The sequence below is a fragment of the Bufo gargarizans genome, chromosome 1, assembly GCF_014858855.1.
Source record: "Bufo gargarizans isolate SCDJY-AF-19 chromosome 1, ASM1485885v1, whole genome shotgun sequence".
Classification (NCBI taxonomy): Eukaryota; Metazoa; Chordata; class Amphibia; order Anura; family Bufonidae; genus Bufo; species Bufo gargarizans.
The window spans coordinates 380,912,449-380,930,848 of NC_058080.1; the positions used below are offsets into that span (position 1 = coordinate 380,912,449).

An 18,400-nucleotide genomic window follows, 5' to 3' on the forward strand; every position below is an offset into this window, starting at 1 on the left:
TAGTGGTGAAGGTGAGGTTGATGACGTGTCGATAGACGTCACGTGGGTGCCCACAAGAGAGGAAGAGGAGAGGAGTTCAGATGGATAGACGGAGCAGCTCGGAACTGCCTGCTCCCGGTGACCGCATTTGTTTTAGACCGGCTCGCTGTTTCAACTTCAGCACAAGGTCTGGACTAAATTTATTCTACAAACCCCTCAATTATTCACCCTATTTGCTTTGCTTCGGATGTCAACACCTGGGGTCCAGGATATCCAGGTAGGAGTACTGTGACACGAGTATAGCTACATCAACAGGGGCATTATAGGCTACCCTTACACCACTGGCATATCTACACCTGGGTACCCCCAACACCATCTACTTAAGGGGACTCTGTCCCTTGTTGCTTTAATGCAACTGGCGTCATGACAAATTTACTTAAGAACAACCCCAGACGCATGTGCACTTGCAATTCTTGCTGTGGGGAAAGGTGCACACCACTGTGGACACCTAGAGCAGCTGTTACAGGCAGGAACAGTACATGTGTTTCACGGCCCAATGGGTCAATGTTTTGCATGTCCTATTGACCCCCCCACATTTGTGTCGGTCTGGTTCCCTACCAGGTGCTTATCTGCCTCCATATCCTCCATGGACATCCTCCATTCCAGAACAACAGAAGACAGAACGTAGCTCCCATTCCCCCTCCCTCCTATCATATATAAAGTGAAGCAATGCCATGTGGTGTTAGACTAGGTCCACACGACGACAGATAGGGCACAACTACACTGCAACATTTGTCGCGCAACATTATGTTGCACCAATGTCACTCGACAATTTTTTATAATGGCAGTCTATAGTGTCTCACTGCAACATGCGACATGCTGCGACTGCGACGCAACAGTCTCAGAAAAATCCATCTCGAATGGATTTTCTGCGACTGTTGCATCGCAGTCACAGCATGTTGCATGTTGCAGTGCGACACCATAGACTGCTATTATAAAAATTGTCGCGTGACATTGGTGCAACAAAATGTCGCGCGACAAATGTCGTTGTGTAGACCTAGCCTTAGAGCTGATCCCACTGGCTGTCTGCTTGCCAACTCCAAATGTGCAAGGTGGTCAGTGCATTGTGTCCACACTGCATTTAAGGATATAATACATGCTCCTTTGCATGGCGCACATGATCAATTTAGTTGTGCAACTTGTTTTGAAAAAGTTGATTCGCTTACAGAGGATACTGGCCATGTCCAGGAGACTGTCCATTTCAGCCTTTCATATCTGAAAGGGAACTCCCTCCTGGACTTGCAGCAACGGAATGGTTTGCTATTGTACCGCTTGAACAGCAATGTTCTAACACGCTGAAATTCCACCTAGCATTTGCTAGAGCACCTGTATGAGCAGCTTAAAGCTGTGAATGATTTTGTCATGTACCAGACCACATCAGTAGGGAGCATGTGTTGTTGCAAGGTCAGGCATTGGCAGCTCATCAGAGATGCCTGTCAGGTACTCTGGCCCATCGAAGAGGCCACCAGATTTGTCAGTAGGGACAACTGCGGTATCAGCAATGTCACCCCTATGATATTAATCTTAGAGTAGACACTCACATTGATACAACAAGGGATGGTGGAAGAAGAAAGAATTACACATTTTGATCCCTGTAGCTGTTGGGAACCTACATGGAGAAAGTCCCATGGAGGAGGAGAATGGGGAGCTACCACTGCAGGAAGTTGGTGGTGAAGGAAGAGCTAGAGGCTGATGATAATGATAATGATGACACTGGCCATGATGACCAGTCATCTCAGTGGGGTGCGGAGCGGAAAATAACTGGGTCCAATGGCACACAGGCCAGAAATCCAAGCTGTATGCTTTCTTGCTTAGGTAAAGACAGCCATATCCCTACCATCAAGCAGTTTTATGATTACTGGATAGCCGTGCTCTTACACCCTTTCTATGAAAGCAAAATGAGGGAATATTTTCCTGTTGCAGAAAGGGAGGCCAAATTACTTTATTACCAGGAAACACCATGTATGCAGCGTGCTGCAGCTTTCTATAAGCAGACAACTGCTGCCCACGTGTCTGACCAGGAGGCCCCTCTCTGCCCCACACAGAGTCACCCACCTCCCACTGTCTCTACTACCACAAGCAGCAGAAGCCACAGCAGCAGCCAGTTCAGCATCATCGACATGATGGAGCAATTTTTTGTCATGTGCTGTGCCAGGCTGACCTAAATCAGCAAACCGAAATGTACCACTTCAACACCAACAATTAGTCCTGCCTGAATGCTTGCCTTTCCTTGGCATATACAGTGTTCCCTGACCCCATAGATTTGCAGGCAACCAGATTGAACAGTGGCCCAAGCTAGCCCATTATGCTCTCTCTCTTCTGTCTTGTCCAGCCTCCAGTGTCATCTCAGAGAGGGTCTTTAGCATGGAAAGTGTCACCCTGTCACCCAATGGACTAAGTTGACCTCTGCCAGTGTACAAAAATCACTTTGTCAAAATGAACGAGACTTAGAGCCATGAGGATTTTTACACACCTCCGGCTGTGGCCAATGAATAGATCTGCCCTTGCTGATGCTCACCCGTTATGCAACTGCCGCTGTCTGCCTGCCTATTGTAATGTTCCATACTATATGGCTGCTGCTATTGCTTCTGCCATCATACCACTGCTGCTGTTGGCCTGCCTACCTTTATGTCCTGTACCGTATGGCTATTCCCTGCTGCTAATCCCCCTACTGCCACTTCCATTATCCCTACTGCCGCTTTCATTACTTCCACACAGCTACCACTTCTACCACTACCCCTAAATAGCGACACACACATCTACTGCCTTGTATGTTCTATGCTGTGCTGCCACTGCTGCAGCTACTATTGCCACCGCATGCCACTATTACCGTACTCTTTCCACATCCACGCTGTGCTGCTGCTCCTAAATAAAAGGGAGAATTTGTCTAGGCTCTTTCAGAATAGGCCACTCTTTCTTTTGACAATTAACACTTGTGCATGTATTAATACGAGCAGGCATTCTGCCCTGTTAAGCCATAATTTTTGGAACATTGTACAGAAAAAGCCACTCTTTCTTATGACATTAACATGTGTGTGCATAAACAGGGGCAGAGACCTGGCCCTGTTGAGGCATAATTATTGGATACTTGATCCCAACAAACCATCTGCCCCTGATAAAGGACAATTTTTGAAAGCTCTCTAATATGAAAAAGCATAATACATACAATGGTGCAATGTGTTTTTAAACATATTGTTTATTAACACTGTATAGATCAGTGTTAGGCCTCATGCACACGATCGTTCCGTTTTTGGCTGCATTTTTGCGGCATTGTAAAAATGCCAATTCTTGTCCGCAAAACTGACAAGAATAGGACTTGCTATATTTTTTTTGCGGGGCCTTGGAACGGAGCGACGGATGCGGACAGCACACGGAGTGCTGTCCGCATCTCTTGCGGCCCCATTGAAGTGAATGGGTCCGAACCCGAGCCGCAAAAACTGCGGCTCGGATGCGGACCCGAAAAAAGGTTGTGTGCATGAGGCCTTACTCTGACACAATTTGCTATTGCTGTCATTGTGATAAAGGGCTTAAATGTTGTGGTTGGGGGGTAGAGAAAGAGCAAAATGTGAAAAAAAAAAGAAACACAAGAGGAAACAAAAGTATGAGTCCAAGGGGAACTCAGAGTGTCATATGCAAATTTTCAGGCCAATTGGCTCACATTAGATTTTTGTGGAATTGATTTGGACATAAATTTTGGACGTTTTTTTTAAATGTTTTTGATGAATCGTACATGAAATGAATTTAAGAAATTTGCTCATCTCTATAATCAAGTCTTTTGCAGTCCTGTGTATACTGGCTCAGTTTGCAAATTTGATGGTTTCAACAGGAAGCTTTGTGTGGTGAGGTAGATGCCTTCACAGGAAACCTGTGAATCTGCCTTTTAAAAACACATTATACATATATCAGATCAGCAGATGCATTTAAGACCCCGGTGAAGGCCAAGACAGGAGAACTAAGCATTCATATTTGACAGAAAGCACATAAATGCATAGACCACCACACCACACAATCAATGAACTCACAATTTGTATGTAACACATTGAAGACCAGGCATATTCTTCAGACATAGTGAGGAATTGGAACTACTGATCCTTTGTTCTCGGAAGCAGAATACAGGAGCCTGTTTAAGGTAATAATGCACATTACTGACATGGTACAGTACAGTGACACAATGGGGTGTACTTTTAGTAAAATAACTTGATAGTAAATGGTTATTTTTCCTAGTTCTCTGAGGAAAAAGTTATAATCCTAAGATTTTTAATAATTAATTTATCATGTTTCGTATATGATCATATTAATATGTAGTAGCCGTTAGTCATCATATGATAAATTTGGTTGCATAATTTGTTTCGGATTTGCCTGTTTATTTATTCTAGCTGGCGTGTCTGGGGATTTCACATTCCCACATTTCTTTGTATTAAATGTACTACAGGCTATTAAGAAAAATTGGCCAAAGGTCTGGGTGTCTAGACAAGAATTAGAGTGCTTGTATGATATTATTGCAGTGGAGGAAAAGGTTCTTTTGAATTTGCTTTGGTCGGCCCAGGCATGTATGCTACGGATATTCTTTTTATTTTTTTTTAAATATAGTACAGAATAACAGAGCAGGCATAAGCCCAACATGACTGTGAGATGGGACATTTATGTTCAGGGTTACCTAAAATAGCAAATGGTTGTCTTGATGCTCACAGACAGATATTTTGAGAAGAAATCATATGTGCAGTGTTTGCTTCAGCTATAAAGAAGTTCTGTTGCAGCTAAAAAGCTCTTCATTCTATTGGCTTTTGTAGTTGAATGACCTGATAGTCCACCCTGATGCTGAGAAAAGAAGTATCCAATCTGGCCACATTTTTACATTGCTCAGTTTCAAGTGGCTGCAAAAAAAAATAAAAAAATTTGACCGCCTCTCGTTTGGTCTATTACACAGGCAAATGCAAAGTCAATGGGGGAGAAATTACTGCTACCACAGTTCCTCATTCCAGTTCTATAGATTATCTGCCGGACATTCCTAATGGGAAATGTACTGACAATCACTGTACATCTTTCATTTGATAAAATATGCAAATCAGTCGACAACCAAGTGATTGCTCGTTTATCGGCTGATTGTCAGTACAATTATATAGGCCAGTTATCAGGAATTGGCGATCTTATGAACACTTGTTCTCAGTAATTGGCCTGGAAATTTCTGCAGTCTTAAAGGGGTGTGCCATGAAAAATATTCTACATTTTTCAAACCAGCACCTGGATCTGAATAATTTTGTAATTAAATGTAATTAAAAAATTTGAATAGCCACAGAGTTAGTATAGCCTCCTGTTTGCTTTTTTTCTAATTTCTCTGTCCTGCTCGCTGAGATGGAAATACATGCTGAGTTCCATCCTTCTACTCTCACCACCTGCAGTAGAAAGGACATGTCCCCTGAGAAAGTGCATGCCCTCTATACTGCCAGCTTGGAGTAAATATAGTAAAACAACTGGAACAATGAATGGGGAGATCTCTGGATCCATGTCAGGTACAGGGCTGGTTCTAGGTTTGTTAGCAAGAGATTGTCAAGTACTATATGATATTTGATTTTCATTTTTACATTAATCATGGGGTAACCCCTTTAACCACTTCAGCCCCGCTAGGTGAAACCCCCTTCATGACCAGGCCACTTTTTACACTTCGGCACTACACTACTTTCACCGTTTATCGCTCGGTCATGCAACTTACCACCCAAATGAATTTTACCTCCTTTTCTTCTCACTAATGGAGCTTTCATTTGGTGGTATTTTATTGCTGCTGACATTTTTACTTTTTTTGTTATTAATCAAAATGTAACGATTTTTTTGCAAAAAAATGACATTTTTCACTTTCAGCTGTGAAATTTTGCAAAAAAAACGACATCCATATATAAATTTTTCGCTAAATTTATAGTTCTACATGTCTTTGATAAAAAAAAAATGTTTGGGCAAAAAAAAAATGGTTTGGGTAAAAGTTATAGCATTTACAAACTATGGTACAAAAATGTGAATTTCCGCTTTTTGAAACGGCTCTGATTTTCTGAGCACCTGTCATGTTTCCTGAGGTTCTACAATGCCCAAACAGTAGAAAAACCCCACAAATGACCCCATTTCGGAAAGTAGACACCCTAAGGTATTCGCTGATGGGCATAGTGAGTTCATAGAACTTTTTATTTTTTGTCACAAGTTAGCGGAAAATGATGATGATTTTTTTTTTTTTTTTTTTTTCTTACAAAGTCTCATATTCCACTAACTTGCGACAAAAAATAAAAAATTCTAGGAACTCACCATGCCCCTCACAGAATACCTTGGGGTGTCTTCTTTCCAAAATGGGGTCACTTGTGGCGTAGTTATACTGCCCTGGCAATTTAGGGGCCCAAATGTGTGAGAAGAACTTTGCAATCAAAATGTGTAAGAAATGACCGTTGAAATCTGAAAGGTGCACTTTGGAATATGCGCCCCTTTGCCCACCTTGGCAGCAAAAAAGTGTCACACATGTGGTATCGCCGTACTCAGGAGAAGTTGGGGAATGTGTTTTGGGGTGTCATTTTACATATACCCATGCTGGGTGAGAGAAATATCTTGGCAAAAGACAACTTTTCCCATTTTTTTATACAAAGTTGGCATTTGACCAAGATATTTTTCTCACCCAGCATGGGTATATGTAAAATGACACCCCAAAACACATTGCCCAACTTCTCCTGAGTACGGCGATAGCAGATGTGTCACACTTTTTTGCTGCCAAGGTGGGCAAAGGGGCACATATTCCAAAGTGCACCTTTCGGATTTTGCAGGGCATTTTTTACACATTTTGATTGCAAAGTTCTTCTCACACATTTGGGCCCCTAAATTGCCAGGGCAGTATAACTACGCCACAAGTGACCCCATTTTGGAAAGAAGACACCCTAAGGTATTCCGTGAGGGGCACTGCGAGTTCCTAGAATTTTTTATTTTTTGTCACAAGTTAGCGGAAAATGATGATTTTTTTTTTTTTCTCTTTTTTCCTTACAAAGTCTCATATTCCACTAACTTGCGACAAAAAATAAAAAATTCTAGGAACTCGCCATGCCCCTCACGGAATACCATGGGGTGTCTTCTTTCCAAAATGGGGTCACTTGTGGCGTAGTTATACTGCCCTGGCAATTTAGGGGCCCAAATGTGTGAGAAGTACTTTGCAATCAAAATCTGTAAAAAATGACCGGTGAAATCCGAAAGGTGCACTTTGGAATATGTGCCCCTTTGCCCACCTTGGCATCAAAAAAGTGTCACACATCTGGTATCGCCGTACTCAGGAGAAGTTGGGGAATGTGTTTTGGGCTGTCATTTTACATATACCCATGCTGGGTGAGAGAAATATCTTGGCAAAAGACAACTTTTCCAATTTTTTTATACAAAGTTGGCATTTGACCAAGATATTTTTCTCACCCAGCATGGGTATATGTAAAATGACACCCCAAAACACATTGCCCAACTTCTCCTGAGTACGGCGATACCAGATGTGTCACACTTTTTTGCTGCCAAGGTGGGCAAAGGGGCACATATTCCAAAGTGCACCTTTCGGATTTTGCAGGGCATTTTTTACACATTTTGATTGCAAAGTTCTTCTCACATATTTGGGCCCCTAAATTGCCAGGGCAGTATAACTACGCCACAAGTGACCCCATTTTGGAAAGAAGACACCCCAAGGTATTCCGTGAGGGGCACTGCGAGTTCCTAGAATTTTTTATTTTTTGTCGCAAGTTAGTGGAATATGAGACTTTGTAAGGAAAAAAGAAAAAAAAAAGAAAAATCATCATTTTCCGCTAAATTGTGACAAAAAATAAAAAATTCTAGGAACTCGCCGTGCCCCCCACGGAATACCTTGGGGTGTCTTCTTTCCAAAATGGGGTCACTTGTGGCGTAGTTATACTGCCCTGGCAATTTAGGGGCCCAAATGTGTAAGAAGTACCTTGAAATCAAAATGTGTAAAAAATGGCCTGCGAAATCTGAAAGGTGCCCCTTTGCCCACCTTGGCTGCAAAAAAGTGTCACACATCTGGTATCGCCGTACTCAGGAGAAGTTGGGGAATGTGTTTTGGGGGGTCATTTTACATATACCCATGCTGGGTGAGAGAAATATCTTGGCAAAAGACAACTTTTCCCATTTTTTTTATACAAAGTTGGCATTTGACCAAGATACTTTTCTCACCCAGCATGGGTATATGTAAAATGACACCCCAAAACACATTCCCCAACTTCTCCTGAGTACGGCGATACCAGATGTGTGACACTTTTTTGCAGCCTAGATGCGCAAAGGGGCCAAAATTCCTTTTAGGAGGGCATTTTTAGACATTTGGATCCCAGACTTCTTCTCACACTTTCGGGCCCCTAAAAAGCCAGGGCAGTATAAATACCCCACATGTGACCCCACTTTGGAAAGAAGACACCCCGAGGTATTCAATGAGGGGCCTGGCGAGTTCCTAGAATTTTTTTTTTTTTTGCATAAGTTAGCGGATATTGATTTTTTTTGTTTTTTTTCTCACAAAGTCTCACTTTCCGCTAACTTAGGACAAAAATTTCAATCTTTCATGGACTCAATATGCCCCTCACGGAATACCTTGGGGTGTCTTCTTTCCGAAATGGGGTCACATGTGGGGTATATATACTGCCCTGGCTTTTTAGGGGCCCTAAAGCGTGAGAAGTCTGGAATATAAATGTCTAAAAATGTTTACGCATTTGGATTCCGTGAGGGGTATGGTGCGTCCATGTGAGATTTTATTTTTTGACACAAGTTAGTGGAATATGAGACTTAGTAAGAAAAAACGAAAACAAAAACAAACAAAAAATTTCCGCTAACTTGTGCCAAAAAAAATGGCTGAATGGAGCCTTACCAGGGGGGGAGTGATCAATGACAGGGGGGTGATCAATGACAGGGGGGTGATCACCCATATAGACTCCCTGATCACCCCCTGTCATTGATCACCCCCCCCTGTAAGGCTCCATTCAGACATCCGCATGATTTTTTTACGGATCCATGGATACATGGATCGGATCCACAAAACGCATGCGGACGTCTGAATGGAGCCTTACAGGGGGGTTATCAATGACAGGGGGTGATCAGGGTAATCACCCCCCTGTCACTGATCACCCCCCCTGTAAGGCTCCATTCAGACGTCCGCATGATTTTTACGGATCCATGGATACATGGATCGGATCCACAGAACGCATGCGGACGTCTGAATGGAGCCTTACAGGGGGGTTATCAATGACAGGGGGTGATCAGGGTAATCAGGGTGATCACCCCCCTGTCACTGATCACCCCCCCTGTAAGGCTCCATTCAGACATCCGCATGATTTTTTACGGATCCATGGATACATGGATCGGATCCACAAAACGCATGCGGACGTCTGAATGGAGCCTTACAGGGGGGTTATCAATGACAGGGGGTGATCAGGGTAATCAGGGTGATCACCCCCCTGTCACTGATCACCCCCCTGTAAGGCTCCATTCAGACATCCGCATGATTTTTTACGGATCCATGGATACATGGATCGGATCCACAGAACGCATGCGGACGTCTGAATGGAGCCTTACAGGGGGGTTATCAATGACAGGGGGTGATCAGGGTAATCAGGGTGATCACCCCCCTGTCACTGATCACCCCCCCTGTAAGGCTCCATTCAGACATCCGCATGATTTTTTACGGATCCATGGATACATGGATCGGATCCACAGAACGCATGCAGACGTCTGAATGGAGCCTTACAGGGGGGTTATCAATGACAGGGGGTGATCAGGGTAATCAGGGTGATCACCCCCCTGTCACTGATCACCCCCCCGTCACTGATCACCCCCCCTGTAAGGCTCCATTCAGACATCCGCATGATTTTTTACGGATCCATGGATACATGGATCGGATCCACAAAACGCATGCGGACGTCTGAATGGAGCCTTACAGGGGGGTTATCAATGACAGGGGGTGATCAGGGTAATCAGGGTGATCACCCCCCTGTCACTGATCACCCCCCTGTAAGGCTCCATTCAGACATCCGCATGATTTTTTACGGATCCATGGATACATGGATCGGATCCACAGAACGCATGCGGACGTCTGAATGGAGCCTTACAGGGGGGTTATCAATGACAGGGGGTGATCAGGGTCATCACCCCCCTGTCAATGATCACCCCCCCTGTAAGGTTCCATTCAGACATCCGCATGATTTTTTACGGATCCATGGATACATGGATCGGATCCACAGAACGCATGCGGACGTCTGAATGGAGCCTTACAGGGGGGTTATCAATGACAGGGGGTGATCAGGGTAATCAGGGTGATCACCCCCCTGTCACTGATCACCCCCCCTGTAAGGCTCCATTCAGACATCCGCATGATTTTTTACGGATCCATGGATACATGGATCGGATCCACAGAACGCATGCGGACGTCTGAATGGAGCCTTACAGGGGGGTTATCAATGACAGGGGGTGATCAGGGTAATCAGGGTGATCACCCCCCTGTCACTGATCACCCCCCCTGTAAGGCTCCATTCAGACGTCCGCATGATTTTTACGGATCCATGGATCCATGGATCGGATCCGTAAAAATCATGCGGACGTCTGAATGGAGCCTGACAGGGGGGTGATCAATGACAGGGGGTGATCAGGGAGTGTATATGGGTGATCACCCCCCTGTAAGGCTCCATTCAGACGTCCGCATGATTTTTACGGATCCATGGATACATGGATCGGATCCGTAAAAATCATGCGGACGTCTGAATGGAGCCTGACAGGGCGGTGATCAATGACAGGGGGTGATCAGGGAGTGTATATGGGTGATCACCCGCCTGTCATTGATCACCCCCCTGTAAGGCTCCATTCAGACGTCCGCATGATTTTTACGGATCCATGGATACATGGATCGGATCCGTAAAAATCATGCGGACGTCTGAACGGAGCCTGACAGGGGGGTGATCAATGACAGGGCGGTGATCAATGACAGGGGGGTGATCAGGGAGTTTATATGGGGTGATCAGGGGTTTATAAGGGGTTAATAAGTGACCGGGGGGGGGGGGGGGGGGGGTGTAGTGTAGTGTGGTGTTTGGTGGGACTGTACTGACCTACCTGAGTCCTCTGGTGGTCGATCCTAACAAAAGGGACCACCAGAGGACCAGGTAGGAGGTATATTAGACGCTGTTATGAAAACAGCGTCTAATATACCTGTTAGGGGTTAAAAAATTCGGATCTCCAGCCTGCCAGCGAGCGATCGCCGCTGGCAGGCTGGAGATCCACTCGCTTACCTTCCGTTCCTGTGAGCGCGCGCGCCTGTGTGCGCGCGTTCACAGGAAATCTCGCGTCTCGCGAGATGACGCGCCGATGCGTCCAGGAGGAGAAAAGCAACCACCTTCCGGACGCATCGGCGCGTTAGGCGGTCCGGAGGTGGTTAAAGGGGTTGTCCCATGAAAAATATTCTACAGTTTTCAAACTAGCACCTGGATATGAATACTTTTGTAATTGCGTGTCATTAAAAACTTAGCATAGCCACTGATTTATTCAATAAAATGTGTCTGTGCTGCGCCACCTGTTGTTTGTTTTCCTAATTCTGTGACCTGCTCACTGAGAAGGCCGCACATGCTCAGTGTCATCCTAGAACAGCCTCCTGAGCTGTGATAGGGAGAGATGAGACACACCTCCTTAGCTGCAGCAGAAAAGACACTCCCCTTGAGCTGCCAGTTTGATATAAATCTAGCAGAGCAATGAATGGGGAGATCTCAGGATCCATGTGCAGTGCAGGGCTGGTTCTAGTTTTGTTAGAAAGTGGTTATCATGTACTAAATGATGGCTGATTTTCATTTTGTACATTAGTCATGGGAAAACCCCTTTAAGTGGCGACATTTCCTGCTACCCTGCCTCTTATTCATAAATGAGCGCATGGGACACCACTTATTGGTTATTACCGCCTCTTGTCTCCCAGACATAGTTTACATCTGTGTGTCAGATACCATGCAATAACCAGTACGCACTTTCCCTTATTAGCAGGGAAAGCGCTCATTGGTTAACCCTTTAATAACTAGGTCTGAAAAACTTTATTTGTTGGACTACCCCAAAAACTTTTGCAAAATTTTTTTCATCACACATAGGGCGTTTTAATATATTTTTTAACATCTTTTCTTTTTTAGTTTTATTTGAGTAATTTTTTTAAAAGTAATTTTTTTTCAAACTACCGTATAGCTACTTATTCTTTAAATATGAAAATGAACACCAAAATAAATTATTAAAATGAGTCTATTTTATGTCGTCATTTTTTTATTTTTATTAATTTTTATTTTTTTTATAACGTAACAAGGTACATTAATATGTGTAAACACACCTTGCAAGGTGTGCAACACTTGCATATATAAGCCATTACATAGGGTTCACATCAGATATAGTAGAGAGGAAGAAGGTCACAGGTACATGAGTTGACATTTTCAGTAAATCAAGCTTACAGATATATTAACATCAATGCTTAGTCACGAATTATACCACTACTATAATTACGCTAACAGGGTATTTCAGAAGAAGGAAATATACAGAGGTTGAAGTGAGCTTTGGTTTCCCTCCGTACTAGACTTAGGCCAATAGAGCTCTCCCCAAACTGACAGGGTATATAGCCGGACTTTGTGAGTAGCTCGGGTGCCTAAACTTTTGCCATAAATGCCACTGACGTTGAAATTTTGAATGATTTCTAGCTTCCCAAGAGGATAGTTCTTCAAAGCGAAAAATTTGTTCGACTTTGAGTTTCCATTGCTCTATGGAAGGCAGGGTAGATGACAGCCAATACTTTGGAATTAAAAGTCGAGCTGCCATCAGAAGCTGTTTGAAAAGGAAAGGCATAGGGTGAATTGCTTTATCCATATCCAGGTTAAGTAGTGCTTTGCTCGCAGACATCTGAACTTTGGTCTTGCAAATTAAGTTGCTAACCTGGAATATTTCTTCCCACCACGCTTTAATTATTGGGCAATCCCACCATATGTGGAAATAAGTTCCTCTATCCAGGGCCGGCGCTTCCATTAAGGCAAGGGGGGCAATTGCCCCTGGGCCCCCAAGTCCCAACTAAATATATTTTAGTGGGCCCCGTCCCCCGTGGCGGCAAGTGGGGGCAGCGGCGACAGGGCACACGGAGATGAGTGCTTCCATTGTGGAAGCGCTCATCTCCACAGTCATCTGTATCGCCATCCTCAGGACAGCGATACAGATGGCTGTGCGGCAGGGGAGAGAGAGGTGTGTCCCTCCCCTGTTACTCTGATAGGCTTCACTGACATGGAGGTAAGTATAAGTTTTTTTGGTTTTTTTTTGGGTGTGTTTTTTGTGTACAATACTGGCAGCTACTGATATGAGGGGGGGGGGGGGGCTCTGGCTACTGGCAGATTATAGGGGGGCCTCTGGCTACTGGCACACTATAGGGGGGCTCTGGCTACTGGCACATGATAGGGTGGGGCCTATGGCTACTGGCACATTATGGGGGGGCTCTGGCTACTGGCACATTATAGGGGGGCTCTGGCTACTGGCACATGATAGGGAAGGCTATGGCTACTGGCACATTATAGAGGGGGCTCTGGCTACTGGCACATTAAAGGGGGGCTTTTGCTTATGGCACATGATAGGGGGGCCTATGGCTACTGGCACATTATAGGGGGCCTCTGGCTACTGGCACATGATAGGGGGCCTATGGCTACTGGCACATGATGGGGGGCCTCTTGCTACTGGCACATGATGGGGGGCCTCTTGCTACTGGCACATGATGGGGGGGCTCTGGCTACTGGCACATGATATGGGGGAGCTCCTGTTACTGGCATATTATTGGTGGGCACTATAGGGGCATCTACTGAGGCCACAAAGAAGGGGTATTTTATATGCGGGGCTCTGTACAGTAGCATTTTATACTGTGACACATTATGGTGGGTACTATGGGGAAGGGAGAGAGGAGTACTATGGGGTCATCTACGGGGGCACTAAGAAGGGGTATTTTATACTTGAAAATTATGGGGGACACTGAGGGTATCTACTGATGCACTATGTATGGGGCATTTTATACTAGTACATTATGGGGGGCACTAGGAGGGAGGGGGGAGAGAGGCACTATGGGGGCATTTACTGGGGCACTATATAGGGGTATTTTATACGGGCACATTATGGGGGCACACATTAGCTCAACTGGGGGCATTGCAAGAGGGTATTTTTTGCACTGTCACATTATAAGGAGAATTATTTCTACTGGGGGGCATTATTGTGGGCCTTATTACTCCCCCATGGTATGACCAACCTAGTAGCAGCACCAGCCTCTCCCTGCTCTGCTATCCCTCTGCCCCTTCTCCAAATCCTTATTATGAAATCTTTCTCATTAGGATAAAACACAACATCAGCTCCGCCGAGCCCCTGGCGAAAGTGTTGAAGTGGTGTCTGAGATCCCCAAAGGCCAAGCCAAGTAACTGTAAGTTTTCATGTGAAATATGTTTGTTATACACATATAGCATACACTGTGCCATACAATTTACAGTTTCTTCTGTATAAACGTCCACAAATTAAATATCCAGAGTCAATACGGGACGTTAAAGTCAGCGAGTGTCGGGGGGGGGGGGGCCTTATTATTTTTCGCCCCAGGGCCCCATTTCACCTAGAACCGGCCCTGCCTCTATCCGTACCACACCTCCAGCATGTATCAGAAGCTGTTGCTGAATACAACGAGGTGATGTCCGGGGTTTTGTACCAACTGGTTAGGACCTTATACCCATTCTCCTGTACACATCTGGATAAGTAGTGTGGGGAAGACAAAATGTCCGGCAATATGGAGCATGAGAGTTCCTGTCCCAAATCCCTTTCCCAATGGCGGACAAGCGCTGGCTTAGTGGGGGTCGGTGGAATGTTTAGCTTTTTGAAAAGTAATGAGATTAACCTCTTTGGGGGGACAAGGTTCGAGATCAAGGCTTCAGACCAGAGTAAAGGTCGATATAGATCATTTATTGTTATGTGCTGAGAGATGAAAGCATGTATATAAGATGTGGAGGGAATATGCCGGCGATCAGAAGTAAATATCGCTTGGAATTCCTTAAGATTGACTAAGGAACCATTGGGATCAAAAAATGGTAGAATTGGGAGTGATGATTCCCTCAAGACCTTTGGAGTACAGTCTATCACCTCGGGCATTGCTGTTCCCAGGATATCCCTAATGGAAAGAAGAGGGGAGGGAAAGGGTATCGAACAGTGAGATGATTGAAACCATCTCCACACATTCAAGGTGGCTTGAATAACTGGATACGGTGAGGAGGGTAAGTGACATGTGCTTCTGTTACCTAGTAATAGGGATCTAAAGGGCTTATTTACTAAGTCCTGCTCCATTGCAACCCAAGGTTTTGTGCTATTAGGTCTGAGCCATTCCATTACTCTAGACAACATGACTGCCTTCCCATACAACTCTGGATCTGGAAGGGCAATACCCCCGAGACACTTAGGGCGCGAAAGAAGTTCGTAAGACAGTCTTGTTTTTTTCCCTCTCCATATAAATGAGCGAAATAATTTCATTATAAATGTCTTGGGGACCGGAATGGGCAGGACTTGTTGTAAATATGTAAGGTGAGGGAGTATCAATGACATAAGTAAGTTCTTTCGTCCAAACCAGGAGATTTTGTCTATACTATAGGAGATATCTTTTAGTAGTGGGGTATAGTTCATTGAAAACAGGTCCTTGGTGTTTGAGCTAATTTTAACCCCTAGATACGTTATGTAGAGGGTGGACCAGTTGAAAGGGGAGTCTTTTTTTAAGCAATTTTGGGTCGGTTGGGGGATCCCTACACAAATTACTAGCGATTTTTGATTATTAATTTTAAAGTTTGAAAAAGAGCTGTAGCAATCTAGATGTTGTTGTATAATATGTAGTGAGTCTTTAGGGTTAGATGTCATGATCATGATATCGTCCGCGAATGCGGCAATTTTATGATCCCTGCCACCCAGAACCACTCCTCGGATAACGGTGTCTGCTCTCAATCTCAGTAGAAGCGGCTCCAGTGCCAATACGAAAAGCAAAGGGGAAAGGGGGCATCCCTGCCTAGTACCGTTTTGGATAAAAAAAAGGGTGAGACAGATCACCATTAACCAATACCGAAGCAGAGGCATGTGCATACATTGCGAAGGTAGCTTGTACAAAGGGATCAGGCAGGCCAAACCGTGTGAGGACATGTTTCAGAAAAAGCCAATTTATCCTGTCGAATGCTTTTTCTGCATCCGTGCTCAGCAGGAGGAGAGGTCTAGATCGATTAGCAGAAAATTGCACTATGTTCAATACCCTGGTCGTATTGTGTCTACCTTCTCTACCTTTGATAAAGCCCACCTGATCCCCGTGTACTATTGAAGGAAGTAAAACTGACAAACGAGTAGCTAATAACTTCGCAAGCAGCTTAAGATCAATATTGAGGAGGGAAATAGGTCTATAATTGGCACATTGTTTAGGATCTTTTCCCTCTTTAGGGATCAAGGTAATATGGGCTTGTGTCATATCCCTGGATAATTTCTCCCCTTTAAGGGTTAAATTGCAAACCTCAAGTAGGTGAGGAAGTAAACATTGCTGGTATGTTCTGTAGTATTGTACCAGCAGGCCATCAGGGCCTGCACTTTTGCCAGAGGGTGTCTGTTTTAGGGCAGTTTTGAGTTCTTCAAGAGTGAACGGGGAGGCCAGTTTCTGTTTCTGGTCTTCAGGGATAGTCGGAATTGGGATTGAATCTAGGAAGGATGATAGAATTGATGTATGAGTTTGGGGCAAATTGTATAGAGCTTCGTAAAACTCTCTAAACTGAGCACCTATTTCTTTAGAGGAATATAAGGGGGAGCCCTGGGGGGATGATAATTGGTGGATGTAATTTGCTGCTCTCCTATTTTTTATTCTGCTCATCATGAATTTGGATGTTTTGTCACCATGGGCAAAGAACTTGTGCTGCGAGTTTATGAAAGCTTAGCTGTGGACTGCTGTAGCATGGATTTCAGTTCAGCTCTATACCCAGACAACTCCTGGAGTTGTAGTGCTGAGAATGTACGTTTATGTGAGGATTCTAAGGACTGTATTTTCTGGCAAAGAAGGTCTAATTTTTTGGTTCTCTCCTTTTTTTGATGAGCTCCCATGCTTATGAAATGTCCCCTAATGAAAGGTTTATGGGCATCCCATAAGGATAGGGCCGAGATATCGGGACTTTTATTCAAGGTAAAGTATTCCTCAAGGAGTTCAGCAATCTTGTCTCTAGTGTACTGATTCCCTAATAGGGATTCATTGAGGCACCATTAAAATTTGTACTGTTTGGGGGCCAAGGCGGAGAGTGACAAGGAAACAGGGGCATGGTCAGAAAGGTGTATAGATCCTATTTGAGGGTTATGACAGTATTGAAGGTGCTCTTTAGATACTAACATGTAGTCCAGGCGTTGGTATGAGCCATGGACATTTAAGTAAAAAGTATAGTCTGCAGTAGTGGGATGCAGAGTACGCCAGACGTCTATGAGGTGGAGGTTCCAAAAACCTTCTCTAATGTACCTTAGGGTTTTAAGAGAAAGGGCCGATTTTGAAGTTGAGAAGTCTAGTTGAGGGTTTAGTGTAGCGTTAAGATCCCCTCCTGCTATAGTCAAACCTTCTGCAAAGGAATTAATAACAGGAAAAACCTTGGAAAACCAAGCGTGGTGGCCAGTGTTTGGTGCATACAAGTTGATGAATGTATATATCTGAGGGCCTATGTTGCCCTTAACCATTAGGTATCGACCCTCAGGATCCTGTAAATGTGATATATATTGAAAAGGGACTCTCCTCCGAAACCCGATACTCACCCCCCCAGAAGCAGAGGAGTTGCCGCCACAGTGAAACCATTGTGAATAATGGCCATATGAGAGATTGGGGTATTGATTGAATTTGAAGTGCGTCTCCTGGAGGAGAAGAACAGTGGCTCCCAGTTTGCGTAACAATGAGAAAACCTGACTCCGCTTTGAGGGAGAATTAAAGCCTTTGACATTGTATGACGCAAAAGATAGGTCAGCCATTGTATTTAGTGTGTTGTGTATTACCTCGCTGATTGTCCCTCCTCCTCCAGGAGAGCTCGGCTTTGTAGAAAATGCCAGGTGAGATCTGGGTGAGCATAGCGGGATCCAGTGGGGGCTCTTGCATCTGACGGGCCCTTAGAGCACAGAAGACATGTACCTTCATAACATAGTAAACAAAACAGCAATAAACAAAACAATAAACAGAAAGAAATACTATCTGTGAAAAAAAAACCTTGAAGGGCAGGTCATCACAGAATGGGGTATAGGCTTTAGGGGGGGGAAAGGGTATATAACCCACTTGTGATCCCCAAAGCACTGTTTGATGCCTCATGGG

General features: G+C 44.5%; 1 protein-coding gene across 2 annotated transcripts in view; it reads left to right on the plus strand.

Moving 5' to 3' along the window:
• Positions 1–3,954: 3,954 nt before the first annotated feature.
• The window catches only part of JAK3 (Janus kinase 3), a 283,985-nt gene continuing 269,539 nt past the window's right edge, over positions 3,955–18,400 (plus strand). The window contains exon 1 of one of the 2 annotated variants that reach the window (XM_044285317.1): positions 3,955–4,168. The gene's annotated coding sequence lies outside the window, so the exon portion shown is untranslated. Of the gene's footprint in view, positions 4,169–14,437; positions 14,489–18,400 lie in introns of those variants that run through there. The other variant, XM_044285325.1, reaches the window with a different exon arrangement.